Consider the following 25,434-nt stretch of genomic DNA (forward strand, 5'->3'; position numbering starts at 1 on the left):
ATTCTATTACAACTTTCAGGATGTCACTGCAGTGGCGGTATTATCTGTAAGGTTCTTGGCATGCGCACTGCATACACTGTGATTATGAATTTATCCTGTCACCGGCATACAAATCGGTCCAATAACAAGGTGCCGTGTAAACTTTAGTTTATTAGGATAGTAGACCACGTGATGTTTATCTACAGTCAGGTGGTCATGTGACCGCGAAAACGAACTTCTTTTATATATTCTGAAATGTCAAAAGAAAAGCAGAACTGCTGTTTCAGTATCTTATCAATGGACCACTAACAGCCGACCTCAACAATCACTCGCCCATAAAGTCCCATCATTATGCAAAATAATGACACTGGCAAAACAATCGACCTGAAATCTACATGTGATGTGAAAATCTTACCCCACCCGCAAATGCTGGAAACTGTGAAACAGCATTCAACGATACTCATCGATAGTTAATTCCATTTCTGTGGTGAATGACAAAATCTCACTTACAACAGAAATGAATGATATCTTTGCCGGTGCAGTTATGATCATTCAACACTATCAACATCATTTAAATCCATTTAATATGTTGCGATTGTTTGTAAACACTCGTGATCTTGAATTTTGACCTGTGTACTGTACTCTGTGACTTGCGGAATAATTGTTACATCATCAGATAATGTTTGGAGACTGATCCATGCTTATGCACGTTTAAAAGTATTTTTATGTTTTGAATTGATATTGACGTATTAAAATGCAATGACTTTGAATATAAACTTACTAAAAAAGTTAAACAGTTTTACGAACTATTTTGGGGGCGATTTAAACATGGATACCGAGTGTGATGACGTCAACAGGGAAAAAACAGTTGTCCCCCTTACTTTTAAAGATTCTTATTAATTTTAAGGTTTTATAGTGTTTAATTAAACAAAGTAACAGGATAAATAGAACACTAGGTTAGTGCCGTGGATGGAGAAAGTTTATCTGGCTCGGCTGCGGATTTTATCGGGTGAGCCTTCGGCTCACCCGATAAATTCCTCCGCCTTGCCAGATAAACTTCCTCTATCCACGGCACTAACCCAGTATTCTCTATATACATGTATTAAATCAGTCATTGATTATTTTAATGATACATAAATACGGCATTTCAGGAAGCATATAGACCGGGAAAGTTATATGATTGAAAGTCAAAGCCTAATCTTGGATACAGCTTCTTTGAATGTATGCAAACCCTGCATAGTATAGACCAATTACATGTATACTAAATGGAGAAAAAACGTTTAGGAACTAAAAGGGTAAATTTTGTAAAAACTGTGTTGTGATTGGTAGTGTACCGGTCCGATGTAGGCGGCGGATTGTGCGTACAAACTGGGACAAATGATACGTAATCTTAATTACTGCCAGGTTCAAATTATAACATTCCGCTGTAGACGGAATTACGTTCATAGTACTTATGTTTACTTGTTGGTAATATGCAATTAAGCAAAGCCCGGTCTCTGTGTGGATTAACTCGGAATTTACTGTATATAAAGACCAGCGGAGCCTTCAGGGTGGGGTATGCTTTTCTCTGAAGGGATCTGTTGGGTTTGTTTGACGTCGCACGTTACAAATGGTGGTAGCGGTGGGATGTTGACAACTGCCGAATCGGAGTTGCCTTACCAACGAGTTTCCCAGGCCAAGACTCGGGACAAATCTTCTCGGAGGGGAAAGTAATGTAACGGTCCGCTGTCGGCGGATGTGCGTTCGTAATATATCATTCCGTTTTAGACGGAAAGTACGTTCATAGTAGTTATGTTTACTTTGTTGGTAATATGCAAACTAGCAAAGCCCGGTCTCTGTGTGGATTAAGAATTTACTGTAAATAAAGATCAGCGGCCGTACCCCTTCAGGGTCGAGCATGCTTTTCTCCAAAGGGATCTGTTGGGTTTGTTTGACGTCGCACGCTACAGTAGAGAATTGAATTTGCTGAAAAAATCGATTTAGATCAGATGGTAACAAATGGAAAACACATTAAAGAGAATACAAAACGCTGTCATCAGATGCCTTCAAACTAATACAATCAAAATTTGTCTAAATACCAAACTTCTTATGGACGTTTTACTTAATTCTGAAATAAGTTGTAATGTAACCTCAGTTTTAGCGTAACGTCCCTTAGTTTAAGAAATCATAGTTTTTCAATTGTTTTGGAAAATAACCGTTGAATACATAAGTAAGTGATTAGGTACTTTGGGAATGGACTTTAAGGGCCTAGTTGAGCATTTTACGATATATTTTGTGGTTTTGCAACACATACTAGAAATGCCATCGTTAAATAATGTAGTATTCATACCACTGAACTTATGAAGTGAAGGTCCATATATTATTATTAGTTACCAACCTGACACAGACACCCTCAGGGTTCGAATTTAACTTTGAGGAGCACTCGCAAAATTTTGCGAGTGCATTTTGAGGCAACTCGCAAAATGACAAATCAACTTGCAATTTTATTATTTGCTTTATTTCCTTATAAATAAATAATATTGTCTAATTAAAGTAGAAATTAACACCTAAGTTACTGCTAAGACATATTATGAATATTAAAAAGTATCAATCTTGAGTGACTCGACTACTAGAACTTGTTGATGGCTTATTCTATTTGGGGGGTATGGAAAGACTCGTCTGATGCTGGCAGCTTTTTGATAACAAAGCTGTCCAATAATTTGACATTGTTCACTTTGTATATTTACCCTCGCCATCGGGTAATTTAATACCCATTCGACAAGCACGCTACAGATTTCATTAAGTCTATAAGTATTAAAAACAATAAAATAATAAATTTAAAATAAAAAAGCAACAGTAAAAGTAGCGTGGATACTTTGGACCATGAAATATATCGATCAACGAAGTCTATTCATTTTGACAGATGGGCGGAAATATATTCAAAGGATGATGGGGTTTATGTATAGTGCGCAAAAGCGCTAAATTTAGCCAATGATTGAGCTAGGTAGGTGATTACGTCATTCGTATTTACTTTGTATTATGCACCCCTCGGAGCATCCCGGAAAGATTCGAGATAAAACTCGGCCTTTCCGTATTTGTTCTATTTTGAAAACCTACTAGAGTGTGACTCCGTACTGTCTTCTTTATACCGGTAGTGTAAACATGCCACTTATAGGCTGTTTACACTCGACTACATAGCGGAATTAAGTTCATGTTTATTCTACTTTCCTTTTAACATTTTGTGGTCTAGAAAAAGCCACTCGCAGAATTTTGCGAGCTTGAATAAAAGTCACTCGCAATTTCCAAATGTCGCTGGCATTTTGCGAGTATGCGAGTCTAAATTCGAACCCTGACCCTTGTTTCCATCTATTACATACCAGTAAACTCTAAGCTTTGTTGTTGGCTTGTACATCCTATGGCGGGTTACCAAGAATCCCTGTGGTGACGTCACAAGCCAAGCATCTATAAATCAAGAATCAAAATACAGTATGTCGAAAGTGACATAATAACAGTGGTGGACCAAGGTCCTACATAGCCACAATAATGCGCGTATAGGGAAAAATAAATAACATTTGTATATTCATTTTGTTCCCAAATTGCCACAAGTCGACTGATTCATACCAATGTAAAATATATTCTTCAACTGTAACTCCACAATTTTTAACACTGCATTGTTAAAGAAAAACACAAAAGTTAAACAAAAATTATTTTTAGTCAATACCTTTCATTTATTACACTTAAGTGTTTTATGAACCACAAGTTTAGATCGATCTGTCAACAAAGCATCGCCATTTTTTAACTATCTAGCAGGTGCCCGTTATCTTTCAGCTCAATATAGTTAGTGCTAGGATCTGTAATTCTTGGCTAGGAAAACAACGAGTGGGAAAATGGATGCGTAGAGCCGCCAACACAAAAATCGTCAAAGACTCTGAAGCGGCTGTTTATATGGACTAGGTCCTACAATACAGTCACTATTGTAGGACTGGTCCAGTTTTTGCAGGACCAAGTTATTATGTATAACTTTAAAAGTAAACATAGGGTTTTTACATATATTAAGATATATTATATTTACCGTAAATGACAGTGTATAGGACACACCCATAGCCACAATAATGCATGTTAAGGACACTTTTATGAAATTTGGACATTCATTATATTCCTCTTCATTATAAATGTTTGGCATAGAGTCGCAAATACAAAATTGCCAAAGACTCTGAAGAGGCTGTGAATACATATGGACTACATTTATACTCACCCATAGGATGCAGGCCAAAAAAAATACGCAAATTTAAGATTATTTTTTTTAAACCTAATAAACCAAAGGTTGGACGCAGTGAAAATTGTCAAATAAGATAGCCACAATGTTAACAGCGCCAATTTTTTACGGATTGTTAATGTAAACCATGCGATATTAATTACGAAAGCAAACTTTCGAATGTTTCTGTGTTTATCAATATTTCAATACCTTCAGCAAAGTTTTAAAGAATTTCACAGAACCCACATTTATTTATTATTTAAATATGTGTAGAATGATTTTACATAAATGCTAATCATACAATATCATAAGAAATATTTGATATAACTACCGTTTCTTTTGCTTATTATATCCAGATTTTCCATGGCTGGTATAACTCATTCAAGACAAGGCAATGGGAGTTATATCCCTTTGTAATAAAGTAAAGAAATGTTTTTTTTCCAAATTATTTCTCTGAAACGAAAAACTTAGAATTGAAGTTGTCAGAAGCCTAATACCATAGATAAAACACTGGCATTTTTTTCTGGGAATTCTAGGGTAAAAAATACACACTGCATTAATGATTCACTTATATAATTTATTTGATGTACAGCAATTTTTTTGGTTATAATGTTTGAAAGGTTTGAAAGCGAAAATGACAGGACACATAATTTACTTTAATAGACCTCCGTGGTTACTGTTAAACAATCTAGGACGTCATTCCAAACAAGGAAACAGTGAAACTAACAAAAACTCTGACACTTCGTTGATTTTTAAATAAAAAAACAACAGATTTCCCCTTAATATTTATTGCCAGACACACAGGCCTACAATATACATACGGTTTTCGGACCTCACCATTTTTTACAAGCGGCAGCCAAGGTCCGACAAACTATCGTACAGACTGACAACACTCCCCCCAGGTTTCTTCTGAAAGGCCAGACTTTGGGGAGTTATGTCAGAATAGACAAGTGCCAGCACCTGTATTTCGGCTGCTCTAACATCTAGCTGCTCTGATTGAATATCTTGCCATCTAGACTGCTTGACATGTGATGTCCAAGTTACTGCTACACCAATCTCTGTTGCAAGGTGCCACATTGGCCGTGCCCTGCGCTTCTTTCTTACAACCTCTCAGGCCTGCTCAAACCAACCCTATCTGACATTGTAGTAACAAACTGGATAAGTCCATCACACTTTCCGTCCGGCCTATGAACCTGCCAAATGGCCTTGCATTCCATCTCACATTGAATGATATAAAAAGGTTTCAGCTTCACACTTTCCCTTGAACTTGCCCGATGGCATTGCATTTCATTTTAATAGTTTAAACGAACTAGACACCAGTTTTTCCCAAGCTGGCAAATACAGTATTTCCTCAAAGCAAGCCTGGAACTGTCAATGCGAGCTAGTAGGAGGCAGATAATACATAATGTTACATGTTTCAAAGAATAAATGCAACAGTCATAATGCTGTCTCGGCGGAATTTTCCCATTTAAAAAAGGTGTACAATTTTACATGTTTCAAAGAATAAATGCAACAATCATGTTGCTGTCTCAGCTGAGTTTTCACATTTAAAAAATGCGATTAATGGTTTCCCAGTTTGAAAAAGTGTTTAATGTGTTTTTTCTGTACATTTTGCAAGTCATGTGAACGTTTCACACACTAAACTGTCAATAAGTGTTTTAGCAACTCACTGTCATTTTAAGCAGAGTTTACCTCTTTTAAAAGTTTTTATCTGTTAATTTCATCATTGATGTTGATCTGTCGGGCTCTGTACTGTTTCGTTGTTTCGCAGCTGTATTCCGTTTCCTTGCAATGACCATTCTTGCACAAAGCCATGAAGTTGCATGTGTCATAAGCGATGTTAATACATCAGTAATAAGATTCAATGTGTCGTAACAAAAATATCATATATTTCATGTTCTGTTAATGCAGACTATGAACAAAATGGTAGAACAAAATAGTTGTCTCCCTTTGATATGGAAGTGAAGGTTAACCAAAGATATGTATTTGAGGACGAGATTGGTATTATGATATAGATGTAGAGCTGCTGTTCAGGTTGTCTACTCATAAGACTCATTTTTGCTTACATCTGTCTTTAAAATGGAGCAAAGGTAAATCAGTATAAACTAAAATAAAAAATGCTTATGGTTTTCCAAGACTGTATTTAATGACATTTATGAGTCAAAACATACAATTTCAGGCCTTTAATAAATTTTTACAGGGTTCTCACTTGCATTGGCAGTCCCTAGATATAGCTGGCCCCAACATCACTAAAATACTCTTTAAAGTCAAATTTCAATCGGAGAGGCAACTTATTTTACCACATAATATTAAAACTTATTAAAAATTCGGATATGTTATTACACCTTTTAAAAGGGCATTCTCTCATAGAATATGATGATTAAAACTTTAGTCAAGATTCCAAAGAAAAAAATATTCTACAGCATAAAAAGTAATTGAGTAGATCTCTATGTTTTTTAGCAATTACTGAAGTGTATTTTTGACTCTAGAATAAGTTTTTTTTTTAAATATTGACAAATGCTTTTATCAAGACATTCTATGAGGAAATGTGTTTATTAAAAAAGTAAAAACATGCAAAATTTTGAATCATCAAATGCTTTTATGTGGTAAAATGAGTTTAGACTGAGATTGAGATTTGACTGGAGTACTTTTGTTATCTAAGGCCCTCACACCTTTAGAAATTTTCATTCAAAACATTGAAAATAGACTCATACTTATTGCCATTTGGGTCTTGATGATCACACACTTTTGATTTATGTGAGTACCCTTCGGAATACATTTCCTTTGCTTTCCTTGTTTTACTTTGCATTACATTTAATTGACATTTGAGAAATCAATGCCTAAAATATCATGACAACATCAGTATTAAAACCGCAGCAGACATAATCATGTTTTTACTTGATTATTGAGACCATACTTGGAGTTTATGAACAGTGGTAACACACATGAACTCATCTGTTTATATGGTGAAAAATGATGAAACAGCATAATTAATGGAACACATTTAGAACATGCTAAAAAGGTGTTGATTTATAATAACAATTTATGATGTTATAAATTTGCAAGAATTTCTATGAATTTTCTATGAACCTGTTAGTCATTCTACTTGAATAGGTGATCTACGAGGCCAAGCACAATAAAACTCTCTGGTTTCTCTGCGTCACATACATGTATTTGAAAAAAAAGAGAAGGGAGTTGGAAAGATTATATTATTTTGACCGCTGTTTTGATTAATTGTCAGGGCTTTTTCTATAGTTCCCACGGGTCCATATTTTAGAAAGTCGTTTTACCTGTACTGGTTCATTTTCAACAACCTTATAAATTGTGTGATGTAAAGTTTTTTTTGATAAATGAACTCTGAAATCATTGATTTTCATCACATTCAGAGATCAGTATGAAATATTATCTGTCATGATTTATTGCAATAGATATATACACCCCAAGGATTGATATTTTTTGAGTCTTTTAAAGGGAAAATAAACTGATATTAAATCATTTTCTATTACGCAGGAGACTAGACAGCTTTTTCTTTTAACTGTAAAATTTCCTAATTTCAGCATTTTCACGACACAAAATTTCCCAAAATGTCTAGGGTCTTTTTCCCAAAATGGGCAGAAAAAGCCCTGATTGTTTCTCAAAATGGTCTTCAACCAAGAGTTACCTCATATAGCTTGTCTAAAATAGGAATTTATCAACTGCTGATCAAATAGTCTAACAATGATATTTTCAAAAGTAATATATCTCAAAATAGTTTTAGGCTTAAATAACAAATATGGTATAATAATAATAATAAATATTTTTATTTTTCTTAGAAAAAAGAAGCATTACTGGGTATGTAAAAATTAGAAGGTGATGGCCATATGTAATCAGAAACTACGGTGAACAATATTATTATATGGCCTAACTTTATATGGAGAGTGACATACGGTAATGTAGCACTAGCATATTTCACTGTTTTAGACAAATATAGCATAATAATTATCATGCCTTGTCTGTCAAGATTTCTTTATTAATATCCATAGGTGGGTTTTGTGGAGGAGTCTTATGATTTACTGTTCCCTAGTTAACTTACATGTAGTTATTCAGGCAACATGTGCACAGGTCTGATAGGTCACAGAAATATTCATTTAGATTCCTATACTGGAAAATCACTGGTTTTTCAAAAAAGGACAATTTTATGGGTACATGTACACACCCAAAGAATAAACCGGATAAATTATTTGAGTTTTCTTCATTGGAATGAGTGGGCTGAAAGTTGTATTTTATTAAACTTTAATTTAAATTTTAATTTTTTTCACAAATGAGTAGAGAATTTCTGTGCAATAATTTGAAAGAAAAAAATACCCTTAACACTTGTTTGATTTGATGTTTTTACAATACATTATTTCATTTTATCAGCTTAGCCATCAGGGCTCCTAATCTGGTTTTATTGCTACATAATTTGGGGGATATTTTAATATTTCATGGTTATAGACAAATTAACCCAATATATCATGTTTAATCTTCTCAGATTTCACCAATTTCCCTGATAATGGTGGCATTATTTCAGCTCATTTTGATTTATTGTAACAGTTTAAATGTTAAGACAAATACATTGGATCCTTTTATTACAGTGTATCGAAAATGAATTCCAGTAATGTGTTTTGCTGCATGGTTTGAACACATGAAATGCATCTAGCAGAAACAGTCGTATATAAAGTATGTGTTTTAGCTATCAGTTTTATGCATTGTATTAAAAAAGAAAGGTAAATATCTCAAAATAACATAAGAACTCTCTGGAAGTTTAAACCCCTTTATGAGTTTAAAAAGAAAAAAAAAACTCAACTGATAAATTAATTAATCCCAACAGTACAAAAACAAATCCCTCTTACCATATTTGTTTTGCAATCTTCTGTCAGTTGCTACTGTGTTAAAACTTAACAATGTTGTATCTAATTCTGAATGTTATATGCTATACAAATATTTTACATTCATTGTATCCCATCAGCTCTGTTGATTTTGTCCAGGACAACATTTCCTTGTCCAAACAGAAAGGCCTTGTTAGAATGGATCAGGGCAGTAATGAAACCAGAGAACGTGTGTTTGTATGTTTACATGTGGTTATAAATTGTTATTAGTGTCTGATACTGTCTGCAAGACTGGTCATCAATTTTCATAGAGGTTGCTGAAATCAGCTGCTAAAGCTTTCAATAATATAGAGAGACTGGTAATATTATATGCTTTCAGTTAATTTCCTCAATTCTTAATAGAATATATATATATATATATAATATGTTTTGTTTTAACGTATTTTCATGAAATAAATATTATTTTAACTAATAATGTGAGTACAGGCATGAAGGAATTAATGCCCAATGTTCACAACCTCAGAAATCATTCGCTCGCGCCTACTTCATATTTAAGTACTCAATATTTGTCCAAGGTAAATATATGATTCTCTTTTCAATCAGTCCAACTCTTCATTGCATTTTTTGTTTGCTGCATATTTTCTACACACAATAGAGGTCAGCCTGGTATTGATGAAATGTTTGGTGACCACCGAACCCAATGTTAGAACCACACTGCGGGGTCAACGTCAAGGTCACAGTACTAGGTCAATAATATTTGAGCCATGCAATTTGCTACATGTCAACTCTGTAATGTTTTGCTGTCATACATTAAATGACATTGATATAACTTGGTTGCTTATCATCAAAGTGACATGCTGTTCTCATTTGGGCTGAGTTAAGGTCACAAAACTAGGGTCAAGGTTTCAACTTTTAAGAGAGTCCCCCCCATGGAAGGATATGGGGGGGGGGGGCTTTCTAAATGTTCAATGTGAATCCCACCAGTGATCCGTGGCAGAGGTATGTCAACCAATTGATACAACTCACCCATCTCCAGCAAGCTTCAGGTTAGACCTCATAAGATGGCTTCAAGGTGTACGCAGACATGATTAGGCAGCCGACGATTTACTCAATTATCCTTACGCTAAGTAGAGCCATTGAATAACGTAAAAAATGTGCTGAAATGTATTATTTTGATTCATGTTTGAATCACACTTTTGAGATATTATATAAACGAAAGTATAATGTCACACTACTTCTCCTCCCTAAAACATACAATATGTCCCAGGATTTTTAATATGGGTGCCACCTGAATGATTGACTATATTTACTCCCCCCCCCCCCCCCCCCTACACCCTGAAAATTCTAATATGAAAAATATTATTTGCAAGAATTTGCAAAGTATTGATATAATTACCTGGTAATCCTTGTCAAGACCTGTTTTGGATGATCATCACTTCATATGAAGGTCAGTTTAAGTGCTTTCATTGACCAATACTGAAATTATCATCAATTGAAAGGGCTCTCTATAAGCTGTCATCTGAGGCCGGCCTTTAATGACATACCGTAATCTATATTTACAATTGTTTAACTTAGGTCTATATTATTTAAAAAACAATAGAAGAAATGCGATAATGTAATAGTTTGTATTATTTTTCAAATGTAGGTCAGTTCACTGCTTTCATTATTTAATACTAAATTGAAATAGCTTTGAAAGCCGACATCTGATGGCGCATAGAGGGCGGCATAAAAAAATCACAAAGCCTATATTACTATGTAAATTTACAATTGATTTAATTAGGCCTAGTATTGACTATTGCTCTATTTTGTTTATTTTTACCACATCTATATTCAGGTGATTACCAGGCATCTGTAAACCAGTCAACCCCCATTGTGTGAAGCTTTGAATAATTATTGCAACTTGAAAAGGTCTAATGAAAGTGGTGAGTGAGACAGTTGTTTGATTTGAAAAATTGATTGAATTTAAAAGCGCAATTATGCACCAGTCAATTGTAATCACGCCCCCCCCCAGGTCCCGGGGATAGCCGGGGAAATGGGCCGTGTTTTTACCTTCCAGGTGGCCCCGCAGTGCCGGTGAATGCGGTGGTTTTGTCTTCCCACCAAATATAGCCGGGATTGGGCCTTACCTATAGTCCCTTGGGTGCGGGGGCATTTGGCGGGGTTTTCACAAGCAGTTCGTCCCAGCAGGGCAGGGACTTTGTCCGGGCTTGGCTGGATCAAAAGTCAAAGTCCCCGCTATTCCTCGGACCTGGGGGGGGGGGGGGGCCGTGGTTGCAATTGACTGGTGCATTATTATGACTATTTTTCACTTGATTTTCCAAGGGACAAAGTTGCGGTATTGTCATAATGGTGGTATTGTCACAGTGGTCAAAAAAATTAACACATGCCCCCAAGCCCTGTACTGGTAAAATGCCTTTGGGCTTGCACAAATTCTGAATTTTATATAGCAGGGCTTGTTCAAAAATTTGATACTAAACAATTGTATAAGAATTATGGCTTGTGCATGATCCGAGTCTAATTTTGATGACTGTCATTACGGTGGTATTGTCATAATGATGGGATTGTGATAACAGTCGCATTGTCATAACGGTGGTTTTGTCATAACGGTGGTATTGTCATAACGGTGGTATTGTCATAACGGTGGTATTGTCATAATGGTGGTATTGTCATAATGGTGGCATTGTCATAACGGTGGTATTGTCATAATTGTCATAATGGTGGTATTGTCATAATGGTGGTATTGTCATAATGGTGGCATTGTCATAATGGTGGGATTGTCATAATGGTGGTATTGTCATAATGGTGGTATTGTCATAATGGTGGTATTGTCATAATGGTGGCATTGTCATAACGGTGGTATTGTCATAATGGTGGTATTGTTATAATGGTGGCATTGTCATAATGGTGGCATTGTCATAATGGTGGTATTGTCATAATGGTGGTATTGTCATAATGGTGGCATTGTCATAATGGTGGCATTGTCATAATGGTGGCATTGTCATAACGGTGGCATTGTCATAACGGTGGTATTGTCGTAACGGTGGTATTGTCGTAATGGTGGTATTGTCGTAATGGTGGCATTGTCATAACGGTGGCATTGTCATAACGGTGGCATTGTCATAATGGTGGTATATTGTCATAATGGTGGCATTGTCATAACGGTGGCATTGTCATAACGGTGGCATTGTCATAATGGTGGTATTGTCATAATGGTGGCATTGTCATAATGGTGGCATTGTCATAATGGTGGCATTGTCATAATGGTGGTATTGTCGTATAGGTGGTTTTGTAGGCGCGGTGATATTTTCTGTTAGGTGGTATTGTCGTCCATGAGGGCAGCGTAGGACATGTTCAATACATTAACATGAGGCAGAATTCATGAACAATTGCCGCTATCACATGATCCTTCTGGTATGTGTGTTTACTGAGTGACAATGTGACTGTTTTTTTAGCCATCCAATATGTCATTGCAACACATTTATTAAGTCCCAATATTTTTTGCTAATAATAATAATAATAATAATAATAATAATATCTTTATTTTAAGAAGGTGACATATTAAGATCATGTACAAAACTACAGAATCTTATTTTCGATATGGCCCTCTGAAACAGAATGAAAATATGGCAAATAATCATAAGACAAACATGAAGACGATGCTAACAACGATGACGATGATGATGATGATTATAAGTATGCTGTTGATGCTGACGATAAAGATGCATATGATGACATGATGATGATGTTGAATCAATATTAGACAGATACTCTCAGTTAAATATAATTATGAATAAAACATCACAATTTGTATAATCACAAGTTTCCTATGAGGTACTGTTTGACCTTTATTTTATACGTATTAAAGTTTTTTGATTCTCGTATTTCCAAAGGTATATTATTCCAAACAATTCTGCTGTAATATGTAAACGATGCTTTCATATAATTAGTACGAGGTCTAGTTTGTAAAACAATATCTTTGTGTGCCATTGATCTTAGCATATATACATTATTGTCTGAAACTGTTACTAATTCTGACATATATGATGGAGCCATGCTATTCAACGTCTTGTAAACTAATACTGCTGCGTGGTATTTACATCTATCCGAGAAGTTTAGCCATTTTAGTTCTTTAAATAGATTTGTTGATGAATCTCGTTTAGATTTACCAAGTATGATTTTTGCAATTCGTTTTTGTAAGTTATTTATTTTATTCACATATGAATTGGTTCCCTTGCCCCAGACCAAGCAGCCGTAATCAAAATTTGGCAGAATATATGCATTGTAAAACATCGTTTTGTATCAGGTGTGAGGAAATATATTATATTTTTTAGAAGTGCAATTTTCTTATTCAGATTTTTACAAACATAATCGATTTGCACATGCCAGTTTAGTGTATTATCTATATACAACCCTAATAACTTTTGCACAACAACATTAACTATTTGAACATCATTAATACAAAGTTCAAGATTCCCAATGTTTTTTAATTTATTTGCAGACCCTATTAACATGCATTTAGTCTTGGAAGGATGCAATGACATATTATTTAGTTGACACCACTTATTAACATAATTTAAATGATGTTGTAATTTATTTTGAATATCCGTCAACTGATATCCAGATTCATAAAGTGTTGAGTCATCTGCATATAGATCTATATTTAATGTTGGATGCATAACTGCAATATCATTTATGTATAAAATAAAAAGCAAGGGTCCCAGTATGGAACCCTGGGGTACCCCAGATGTAACAGTGAGTTTTTGCGATTTAATTTTGCCAATCTTTACAATTTGGTTTCTATTTTCAAGATATGATTTAAACAAATTCAATGCTATTTCAGAAAAATGATACAGTTTCAATTTATAAAGAAGAATTTCATGATCAACTAAATCGAAAGCTTTTCTCAAATCCAAAAATATCGCACCAACTAGTTTACCACTGTCAACATCTTTAAGCCAAGTATCTATAAGTCTTATCAGAGCAGTGTTACATGAATGGTGTTTTCTAAATCCAGATTGTGTTTTGTGTATGACATCGGTTTTCTCAAAGTACAACTGTACCTGGGTCGCTATATGCCTTTCAAAGATTTTTGATATAGTTGGGAGTATTGAAATGGGGCGGTAATTATTGGGGTCCTCTTTGTTGCCCGACTTGAAAATTGGTATTACTCGTGCTTCTTTCAGTTTATCAGGGAAAACTCCATGCGCTATACTACTGTTGATAATTGATGCTATACAAGGTGTAATAGTATCACCACATTGCTTCAAAATTTTGGGGCCTACTCCATCTATGCCTGTGGCCTTTCCAACATTTAATTTATCAATAATAGTATGGACTTCATAAGGGGTAATATGTTTAATCTCAAACCTATTTGTACCTAGTTTTGTATCTAGAATATGTTTTAAGTTTCTAAAATTTGTATTCAAAAACTTTGTTTTATTTATAATGTTTGAAATGCTTACAAAATGACTGTTTAATTCGTTTACAATATTTGACGGATCTTTAACCGGAAATTCATTAAATGTCATTTTATGAGGTAATGCTGTCACAGTTGATTGATTCAAATGTGAAATATCTTTTAGATTTTTCCATAAATATGTCGGATTTTTATTGTCTTTTATTGCATTGTTGAAAAAATTCTTTTTACTTTTCTTTATCATAGAAGTTACTTTATTTCTAAGTATTTTATACTGGTCTATGTTGCCAGTTTTTCGGCATTTATCCCTGTGATTTATTATAGATATAATTTCCTCAGTAAACCAATCAGGCTGATTCTCGCGTTTCACACGTTTATCTTTGACTGGGGCATGTTTAGATAAAATGCCATTTAGAATTTCATAAAATCTTTTCAGTGCATCATTGGAATTTGACAATGAGTCTATTTCATCCAGTCCTGAAAACATCAATTCTGCCTGAAAAGCTTCTTTTTCAAATTTCTTAAAAGATCTATATTGTATAACTGTATGGCTATTAGGGGCCAATTTTGGTAATTTGTCTGTAATAGAATGTGTGAAACAAACGGGAAAGTGGTCACTTAGTGATAAGTGAGACACACACCATTCAGTTACATGATTACTCATATTCGTATATAAATGATCTATTATAGTAGAGTTATTTTTTGAAATTCTTGTTGGTGATTTGATTAATTGTTCCAAGCCATACTTCGTGGTAAGATCTGCCCATTTAGTGTTGTTATATTTGCCACTTTCCGGCGAATAAGTGATATTAAAATCTCCAATTAAATGAAACCCAATATTAGAACTATCAGCTATTTCTAACTGCTTATCATATAAGTCAATCCATTTTTGTTGGGAGTTCGGAGGTCGATAAATGAAATTGATTAAGAACGATTTGCAATATAGACCATTAATTTCAAGCCAAATCGATTCAATGTCATTTACCTCGAGATCTAGACGTCTACGGTACTGTATATTATTGTTCACGTAAACAAGAATACCCCCTCCCTTTTTATGTTCTTTTTATGTTCTTTTTATGTTATATTTTATAACTTATTAATGTGCTTGTCTTTTGAGAAAGGAAGACCATGATGGACTTCTGGTGTTCTCCGTAATAAAAAAGTCATATAAAAAAAATCAGGTGTATGAAGATGCTTGCAAACTGAAGCACCAGTAAACTTTCAAACTAAATTTCAACATACTATTAGGTAAGGTGAGTTTAAAGAAGGTCTGGTTGTAAAAAGGTATTGATTTCCAATATTAAAGATGACACTTTTTTTGAAATACTTTTTTTCCAGGCTTATTACAAATAGTTATTGTCAACACCAGTAAATGTTTCATTGTAATATTTTTTTTTTAATTTGATATCTCATTCATAATTTATTGGCATTTTATAATGGTTGAACTGAAAGTTGAGCGAAATTGTCACAATTAACAGTGCTATGTAGAAACAGTATGATGAATGTAATGTTTAGAGAATAGCCCAAGAAGTGTTTGCTATTTAAAGCTCAGGTTTCTAACTTTTCACAGAATTGGATGAAACTTGAGTAAAAATTGTTTGCCAGGATCCATTTGTTAATGTGTTTCAATATTATGTTTAGACTGAATTCTAAGTTACTATTCTGGGGCTGTATTCAATATAGCTACATGTACCTCAGATTTCAATTAAAGTGACACTCTTATTCAAAATCAATACATACACTTGGGCACAGTGGTCAGAATTTGGCTCATTTTGAGCATTATTTGATAAACATATAGATAGCTGAATTTTATACCTTCTGTACCCTGTGCGTAGGAGTGTATAAAAAGCAATGTTTGACTGATAAACCTTTAACTTCTAACTATGCATTCATGGAAAATATATATTACTGATTGATAACATGATTGTAACTGTGTATTTAATAGCAGAAAGCACAAAAATATTAAATGATTGGTGAATGCTAAAAGAGTTACTTACTATGGTCTTCTTTAGTTTTATAAGGTAGAAATACCATGTTTTATGCTCATTTCTTTCAAATTCAACTTGGTATCCTTCATAATAAACATTGTTTTTACATTTATTCATGACCGTCCTATTTGGAATATTAAAACAATATTATTAATTGTGGTAAATCTTATCTGGGAGTAAAAGTGCATCTTTAACTTTAACATTGGAATCCATTAAGTGATTTGATTGGACTGTAAAATTTCTGAGCATTAGAGCTGCATATTTTAACATACTGAAACTTCACTTAACATAAGTATGAAAGAACTATGATATTCTTAAGATTTATGAAATTTCATCATAATAGATTAACACCTGGTATTGTATCAAGACTAGTTCATTCCAAGCTGTAAAATCTTGGTTAATTTCAAACAGTAATTGTTATTATGTATATGGCATAAAATGAATACAGGGAATACCGGTTGATTTAAATGGTTTCCAAATGACTCCTTGAAATATCTTGAAATCATGGAAATATTTTTGAAAGAAAAAGTAGTAAAAATGATATTTCTGTTTGAATTTTGGCATAAAATTGATATGTACTTGAAATTCTTGAAAAAAATAATTTGAAGGTTTGCTTAATTTCCTGTTAAAATTAACACATTTCCAGTAAATCTAAATCATACATAGAGAGAAAGTTAAAATGATTATTTCTCACAAATATATATAAAAATAAGTTTCACTGGTTTGATATAAGTTCTTTAATTTGTACAAAATTTATTTGTTGTTTATTATTTGGTAAAAAAAAATCAAAATAAAAAAAAATCAATACGGTAATTTCATTTAAAAAAATTTTCAATGAATTATCAAACTGTGTCATATAACTGGATTTTTTTCAAAGCTTTTGAAATAATGTGTTTTCCCCCTGCTGTTTTTGGTAAAGACCTATACCGGGGGGGGGGGGGGGGGGGGGGCAGGGGTAGGGGGGAGGCTGGGGTTACAAATATTTTTTGCAGGTTGAAAATACTAAAATCCCTGTTCTCATTTTAAACATTATAATTGGTGGACTTCAATAATTTTACCGTAATTGGCATTTCCCGGAAATTACCATTGTGGAAATGTCGTCATAAACCAATGGCATTTATAATGATTTGGTGAATTTTCTTCTATATTAACACAATTATATCAGCAATTAAATATATAGTCATTCTGAATAATTTCTAAGGAAATAGTATGTTCCTAAATTATTTTGGTATTGAATAGTAAGGTCATAAGGTTAAAATATAAAGCATAAGAGTGTTAAAGGTAGCACTCAACTCATGCTTGTACTATGCTCAGATTTTTGTTTGGTGAACAACAGTTACAGCTTAATGATACCGATTTTTCAATACGGTGGGCTGTATTTTCACTATTGGATATACGGTAATATAAAAGGAAATTTATAAAAGGCATATAACAAAATGAACTACTAACTCCCCTCCATCCCCATGCCACCCCCTCGATTTTAATAATTGATGTGCTTTTCCCAAAAATAACGTGTTGCCAAATAATCCTAGCTGTCATACAACAAATTTTACACAATATTATTTTTCTTTCTCTAACAATTATTTAACAAAACTTCTCATAATGTAGCGATTTCGGGATTCAAAGCTATGTGATGCTTTACGCCTCCTTTAAAGAAGATCACTGCGTTATCTGATAAATGATGTCCGTTGATACAAGAGAAACTGTCAGTCGATGTTGTTTTCATTGTAAATGCGGTGTCTCACGGTGTCTCAAATGTAATGAAAATCCCATTTCATGCATTGACACTTTGACAAGACGATTTCTGTAATTGGATTGAAGCCACAGAGGAAAATCCGGGAATGGTAACTGTTAAGTTGTGAACAGTCTGAAAAGAATCTTTGGTCCTGAAATGTGCTGTTATCTTGGTACATTAAGTTTGAGACATTACTCAAAGAAGATTTACTGATAATTTTATTCGTAGATTACTTTTAGTTGGAAGAAAGCATTTAGAATCATCCAGATATTTCATCTTTCACCAATAAAACAGTTGAATAATTGTTATTAATTGCTTATATAGACACCACGGAGCTTTATTTTAGATATATATTGATTTATTTGATAAAATGGGTCATATTTTATGCCAGTTTTCTCAGTTTTAATTGTTAGACCAATCACTGGTACCTACATGGGACACAATTAGTTTAGATGTTTAATTCAGTTTGTTTCCTTAACACAATTTTAAACTAAAACTCTTGATGTTATAATATTTTGTTGTATGCTTGTTAGTAGGATATATTATATGGCCCCATGGTGCGTACCACTTATCTTTGACAGGATTTATAAGCAAAACTTCCCAGATTTCTTTTTATAGCAATAAATCAGTTTTCTTTGAATCTATGGGATTACCAATTTAAAAAAGTGGTGATATGTTAGGTTTTTTCCGGTAACATGTTCCCAACGTCTGCCAAGGGGAAGACCTGTTTTGCTTTGCTTCATTGAAGAATCAAGCCCACACGGGTTACTATTATTTTTGCTGTTGAAAATACTGCACAAAATCTGCACTTTATTGCCTTGAAGAAAAGCACTTTAATTGTCTGTAAAAGATACTTTAGTTAAAATTGCACAGCTGGATTTTGAAACATCATACTTTTTGCCTTTTATCTTATCGGATATGCTTTACTTTCTTGCAGATTTAGATGGGGGTGCACCGAGCTCGCACATCCTCTTAAATTGTTTCAGTTTACTTTTTCATGTCAATAGTTGAAAAAAATTACATTAAGAATGCAATTTTTCAGACTTATGCCAAATATTTTCTTAGGAAAAACGTATAATTATATTATTCTTATTAGGAAGGGGGCCAGGGGCGGATCTAGGGTAGAAGTTAAAGGGGGTGTATTACTTAAGGGCTAAAATTACCTTTTGAATTTTGTCCCTCCCCCCTCAGAACCAGAATATTTTTGGTTTAAAATGTTGTCAGGGTGTGTGTGGGGGGGGGGGGGGTACTCCCCATATAAAGTTTAACAATTTCAGTGTGCAAAACTAAAACACACCTTGGTCATGACCCAAAATATATTTTTTTAGTTCAAGATATTCAAATGAAACTTGGTACTCATGTTGCAACAGAAAATTTGCACATGTACAGCAAGGCTCATATAACTCTGGCTTTCAAATTGTTGAGGCAATTGTCCCTCTGTTGACTGATAACAACAGTTTAGCATTTACTGATAACAATAGTTGAGCATTGACAGATAAATACAGTTGAGCATTTACTGATATAAAAAGTTGAGCGTTTACTGATAACAACAATTGAGCTTTGGCTTATAACAACAGTTGAGCATTTACTGATAACAACAGTTGAGCATTAACTGATAACAACAGTTGAGCATTTACTGATAACAACAGTTGAGCATTTACTGATAACAACAGTTGAGCATTTACTGATAACAACATTTGAGCATTGTCTGATAACAACTGTTGAACATTGGATATAGCAACAGTTGAATGTTGACTGATAACAACAGTTGAGCTTTGGCTGATAATAAAAGTTGAGCATTGGTTGGCTTATAACAACAGTTGGGCATTGACTGACAACAACAGTTGAGCATTGACTGATAACAACAGTTGAATGTTGGCTTATAACAACAGTTAAACATTGGCTTATAACAACAGTTGAGCATTGACTGTTACAACAGTTGAGCATTGACTGATAACAACAGTTGAGCATTGACTGATAACACCAGTTGAACATTGACTGATAACAACAGTTGAGCATTGTCTGATAACAACAGTTGAGCATTTACTGATAACAATAGTTGAACATTGACTGATAACAACAATTGAGCATTGTCTGATAACAACAGTTGAATATTTACTGATAACAATAGTTGAGCATTGACTGATAACAACAGTTGAGCTTTGGCTTATAATAACAGTTGAGCATTGACTGACAACAACAGTTGAGCATAAATGACTGATAACACCAGTTGAGCATTGACTGATAACAATATTTGAGCATTAACTGATGACAACAGCTGAGCATTTACTGATAATAATAGTTGAGCATTAACTGATAACAACAGTTGAGCATTGACTGATAACAACAGTTGGGCATTGACTGACAACAACAGTTGAGCATTGACTGATAACATCAGTTGAGCATTGACTGATAACAATAGTTGAGCATTAACTGATGACAACAGCTGAGCATTTACTGATAATAATAGTTGAGCATTGACTGATAACAACAGTTAAGCATTGACTGATAACAATAGTTGAGCATTGGCTTTTAACAACAGTTGAGCTTTGGCTTATAACAACAGTTAAATGTTGGCTTATAACAACAGTTGTATGTTGGCTTATAACAACTGGTGAGCATTGACTGACAACAACAGTTGAGCATTGACTGATAACAACAGTTGAGCATTGGCTGATAACAACAGTTGAACATTAAATTATAACAACGGTTCAGCATTTAGTGATGACAACAGTTGAGCATTGGCTGATAACAACAGTTGAGCATTGACTGATAACAACAGTTGAGCATTGTCTGATAACAACAGTCGAGCATTTACTGATAACAATAGTTGAGCATTGACTGATAACAGCAGTTGAGCATTGTCTGATAACAACAGTTGAGCATTGTCTGATAACAACAATTGAGCATTTACTGATAACAATTGTTGAGCATTGACTGATAACAACAGTTGAGCATTTACTGATAACAATAAGTGAGCATTTACTGATAACAACAGTTGACCATTTACTGATAACAGTAGTTGAGCATTGACTGATAACAACAGTTCAGCATTGGCGTTTAACAACAGTTGAACTTTGGCTTATAACAACAGTTGAACATTAAATTATAACAACGGTTCAGCATTTAGTGATGACAACAGTTGAGCATTGGCTGATAACAACAGTTGAGCATTGACTGATAACAACAGTTGAGCATTGTCTGATAACAACAGTCGAGCATTTACTGATAACAATAGTTGAGCATTGACTGATAACAGCAGTTGAGCATTGACTGATAACAACAGTTGAGCATTGACTGATAACAACAGTTGAGCATTGTCTGATAACAACAGTTGAGCATTGACTGATAACAATAGTTGAGCATTGACTGATAACAACAGTTGAGCATTTACTGATAACAACAGTTGAGCATTAACTGATAACAACAGTTGAACATTTACAGATAACAATAGTTGAGAATTGACTGATAACAACAGTTGAGCATTTACTGATAACAGTAGTTGAGCATTGACTGATAACAACAGTTCAGCATTGGCGTTTAACAACAGTTGAGCTTTGGCTTATATCAACAGTTGAACGTTAGATTATAACAACGGTTGAGCATTTAGTGATGACAACAGTTGAGCATTGGCTGATAACAATAGTTGAGCATTGACTGATAACAACAGTTGAGCATTTACTGATAACAATAGTTGAACATTGACTGATAACAACAGATGAGCATTTACTGAAAACAACAGTTGAGCATTTACTGATAACAATAGTTGAACATTGACTGATAACAACAATTGAGCATTGGCTTAATATAACAAGAGTTGAGCATTGACTGATAACAACAGTTGAGCATTTACTGATAACAGTAGTTGAGCATTGACTGATAACAACAGTTCAGCATTGGCGTTTACAACAGTTGAACTTAGGCTTATAACAACAGTTGAACGTTAGATTAAAGCAACGGTTCAGCATTTTGTGATGAAAACAGTTGAGCATTGGCTGATAACGACAGTTGAGCATTTACTGATAACAATAGTTGAGCATTGTCTGATAACAACAGTTGAGCATTGTCTGATAATAACAATTGAGCATTTACTGATAACAATAGTTGAGCATTGACTGATAACAACAGTTGAGCATTTACTGATAACAATAAGTGAGCATTTACTGATAACAACAGTTGACCATTTACTGATAACAGTAGTTGAGCATTGACTGATAACAACAGTTCAGCATTGGCGTTTAACAACAGTTGAACTTTGGCTTATAACAACAGTTGAACATTAAATTATAACAACGGTTCAGCATTTAGTGATGACAACAGTTGAGCATTGGCTGATATCAACAGTTGAGCATTGACTGATAACAACAGTTGAGCATTGTCTGATTACAACAGTCGAGCATTTACTGATAACAATAGTTGAGCATTGACTGATAACAGCAGTTGAGCATTGACTGATAACAACAGTTGAACATTGACTGATAACAACAGTTGAGCATTGACTGATAACAACAGTTGAGCATTGACTGATAACAACAGTTGAGCATTGACTGATAACAACAGTTGAGCATTTACTGATAACAACAGTTGAGCATTAACTGATAACAACAGTTGAACATTTACAGATAACAATAGTTGAGAATTGACTGATAACAACAGTTGAGCATTTACTGATAACAGTAGTTGAGCATTGACTGATAACAACAGTTCAGCATTGGCGTTTAACAACAGTTGAGCTTTGGCTTATATCAACAGTTGAACGTTAGATTATAACAACGGTTGAGCATTTAGTGATGACAACAGTTGAGCATTGGCTGATAACAATAGTTGAGCATTGACTGATAACAACAGTTGAGCATTTACTGATAACAATAGTTGAACATTGACTGATAACAACAGATGAGCATTTACTGAAAACAACAGTTGAGCATTTACTGATAACAATAGTTGAACATTGACTGATAACAACAATTGAGCATTGGCTTAATATAACAAGAGTTGAGCATTGACTGATAACAACAGTTGAGCATTTACTGATAACAGTAGTTGAGCATTGACTGATAACAACAGTTCAGCATTGGCGTTTAACAACAGTTGAACTTAGGCTTATAACAACAGTTGAACGTTAGATTATAACAACGGTTCAGCATTTTGTGATGAAAACAGTTGAGCATTGGCTGATAACGACAGTTGAGCATTTACTGATAACAATAGTTGAGCATTGTCTGATAACAACAGTTGAGCATTGTCTGATAACAACAATTGAGCATTTACTGATATCAATAGTTGAGCATTGACTGATAACAACAGTTGAGCATTTACTGATAACAATAAGTGAGCATTTACTGATAACAACAGTTGACCATTTACTGATAACAGTAGTTGAGCATTGACTGATAACAACAGTTCAGCATTGGCGTTTAACAACAGTTGAACTTTGGCTTATAACAACAGTTGAGCATTGTCTGATATCAACAGTTGAGCATTTACTGATAACAATAGTTGAACATTGACTGATAACAACAATTGAGCATTGTCTGATAACAACAGTTGAATATTTACTGATAACAATAGTTGAGCATTGACTGATAACAACAGTTGAGCTTTGGCTTATAATAACAGTTGAGCATTGACTGACAACAACAGTTGAGCATAAATGACTGATAACACCAGTTGAGCATTGACTGATAACAATATTTGAGCATTAACTGATGACAACAGCTGAGCATTTACTGATAATAATAGTTGAGCATTAACTGATAACAACAGTTGAGCATTGACTGATAACAACAGTTGGGCATTGACTGACAACAACAGTTGAGCATTGACTGACAACACCAGTTGGGCATTGACTGATAACAATAGTTGAGCATTAACTGATGACAACAGCTGAGCATTTACTGATAATAATAGTTGAGCATTGACTGATAACAACAGTTGAGCATTGACTGATAACAATAGTTGAGCATTGGCTTTTAACAACAGTTGAGCTTTGGCTTATAACAACAGTTAAATGTTGGCTTATAACAACAGTTGTATGTTGGCTTATAACAACTGGTGAGCATTGACTGACAACAACAGTTGAGCATTGACTGATAACAACAGTTGAACGTTGGCTTATAACAACAGTTGAACGTTAGATTATAACAACAGTTGAGCATTTAGTGATGACAACAGTTGAGCATTGGCTGATAACAACAGTTGAGCATTGACTGATAACAACAGTTGAGCATTTACTGATAACAACAGTTGAGCATTAACTGATAACAACAGTTGAACATTTACAGATAACAATAGTTGAGCATTGACTGATAACAACAGTTGAGCATTTACTGATAACAGTAGTTGAGCATTGACTGATAACAACAGTTCAGCATTGGCGTTTAACAACAGTTGAGCTTTGGCTTATAACAACAGTTGAACGTTAGATTATAACAACGGTTGAGCATATAGTGATGACAACAGTTGAGCATTGGCTGATAACAATAGTTGAGCATTGACTGATAACAACAGTTGAGCATTTACTGATAACAATAGTTGAACATTGACTGATAACAACTGATGAGCATTTACTGAAAACAACAGTTGAGCATTTACTGATAACAATAGTTGAGCATTGACTGATAACAACAGTTGAGCATTGGCTTAATATAACAAGAGTTGAGCATTGACTGATAACAACAGTTGAGCATTTACTGATAACAGTAGTTGAGCATTGACTGATAACAACAGTTCAGCATTGGCGTTTAACAACAGTTGAACTTTGGCTTATAACAACAGTTGAACGTTAGATTATAACAACGGTTCAGCATTTTGTGATGAAAACAGTTGAGCATTGGCTGATAACAACAGTTGAGCATTTACTGATAACAATTGTTGAGCATTGTCTGATAACAACAGTTGAGCATTGTCTGATAACAACAATTGAGCATTTACTGATAACAATAGTTGAGCATTGACTGATAACAACAGTTGAGCATTTACTGATAACAATAAGTGAGCATTTACTGATAACAACAGTTGACCATTTACTGATAACAGTAGTTGAGCATTGACTGATAACAACAGTTCAGCATTGGTGTTTAACAACAGTTGAACTTTGGCTTTTAACAACAGTTGAACATTAAATTATAACAACGGTTCAGCATTTAGTGATGACAACAGTTGAGCATTGGCTGATAACAACAGTTGAGCATTGACTGATAACAACAGTTGAGCATTGTCTGATAACAACAGTC

The 25,434-nt window shown here is 34.2% G+C and overlaps 1 protein-coding gene across 9 annotated transcripts in view; it reads left to right on the plus strand.

Annotated features, from left to right (window-relative positions):
• Positions 1 to 2,137: 2,137 nt before the first annotated feature.
• LOC128234879 (zinc finger CCCH domain-containing protein 10-like) overlaps positions 2,138 to 25,434 on the plus strand; it is a 220,587-nt gene continuing 197,290 nt past the window's right edge. For 4 of the 9 annotated variants that reach the window (XM_052949511.1, XM_052949595.1, XM_052949746.1 and 1 more), the window contains exons 1-2: positions 2,157 to 2,188; positions 10,895 to 10,982. The gene's annotated coding sequence lies outside the window, so the exon portion shown is untranslated. Of the gene's footprint in view, positions 2,189 to 8,896; positions 8,912 to 10,894; positions 10,983 to 25,434 lie in introns of those variants that run through there. The other 5 variants (XM_052950260.1, XM_052949819.1, XM_052950122.1 and 2 more) reach the window with 5 other exon arrangements.

This window comes from Mya arenaria, chromosome 1 (genome assembly GCF_026914265.1).
Source record: "Mya arenaria isolate MELC-2E11 chromosome 1, ASM2691426v1".
NCBI lineage: Eukaryota > Metazoa > Mollusca > Bivalvia > Myida > Myidae > Mya > Mya arenaria.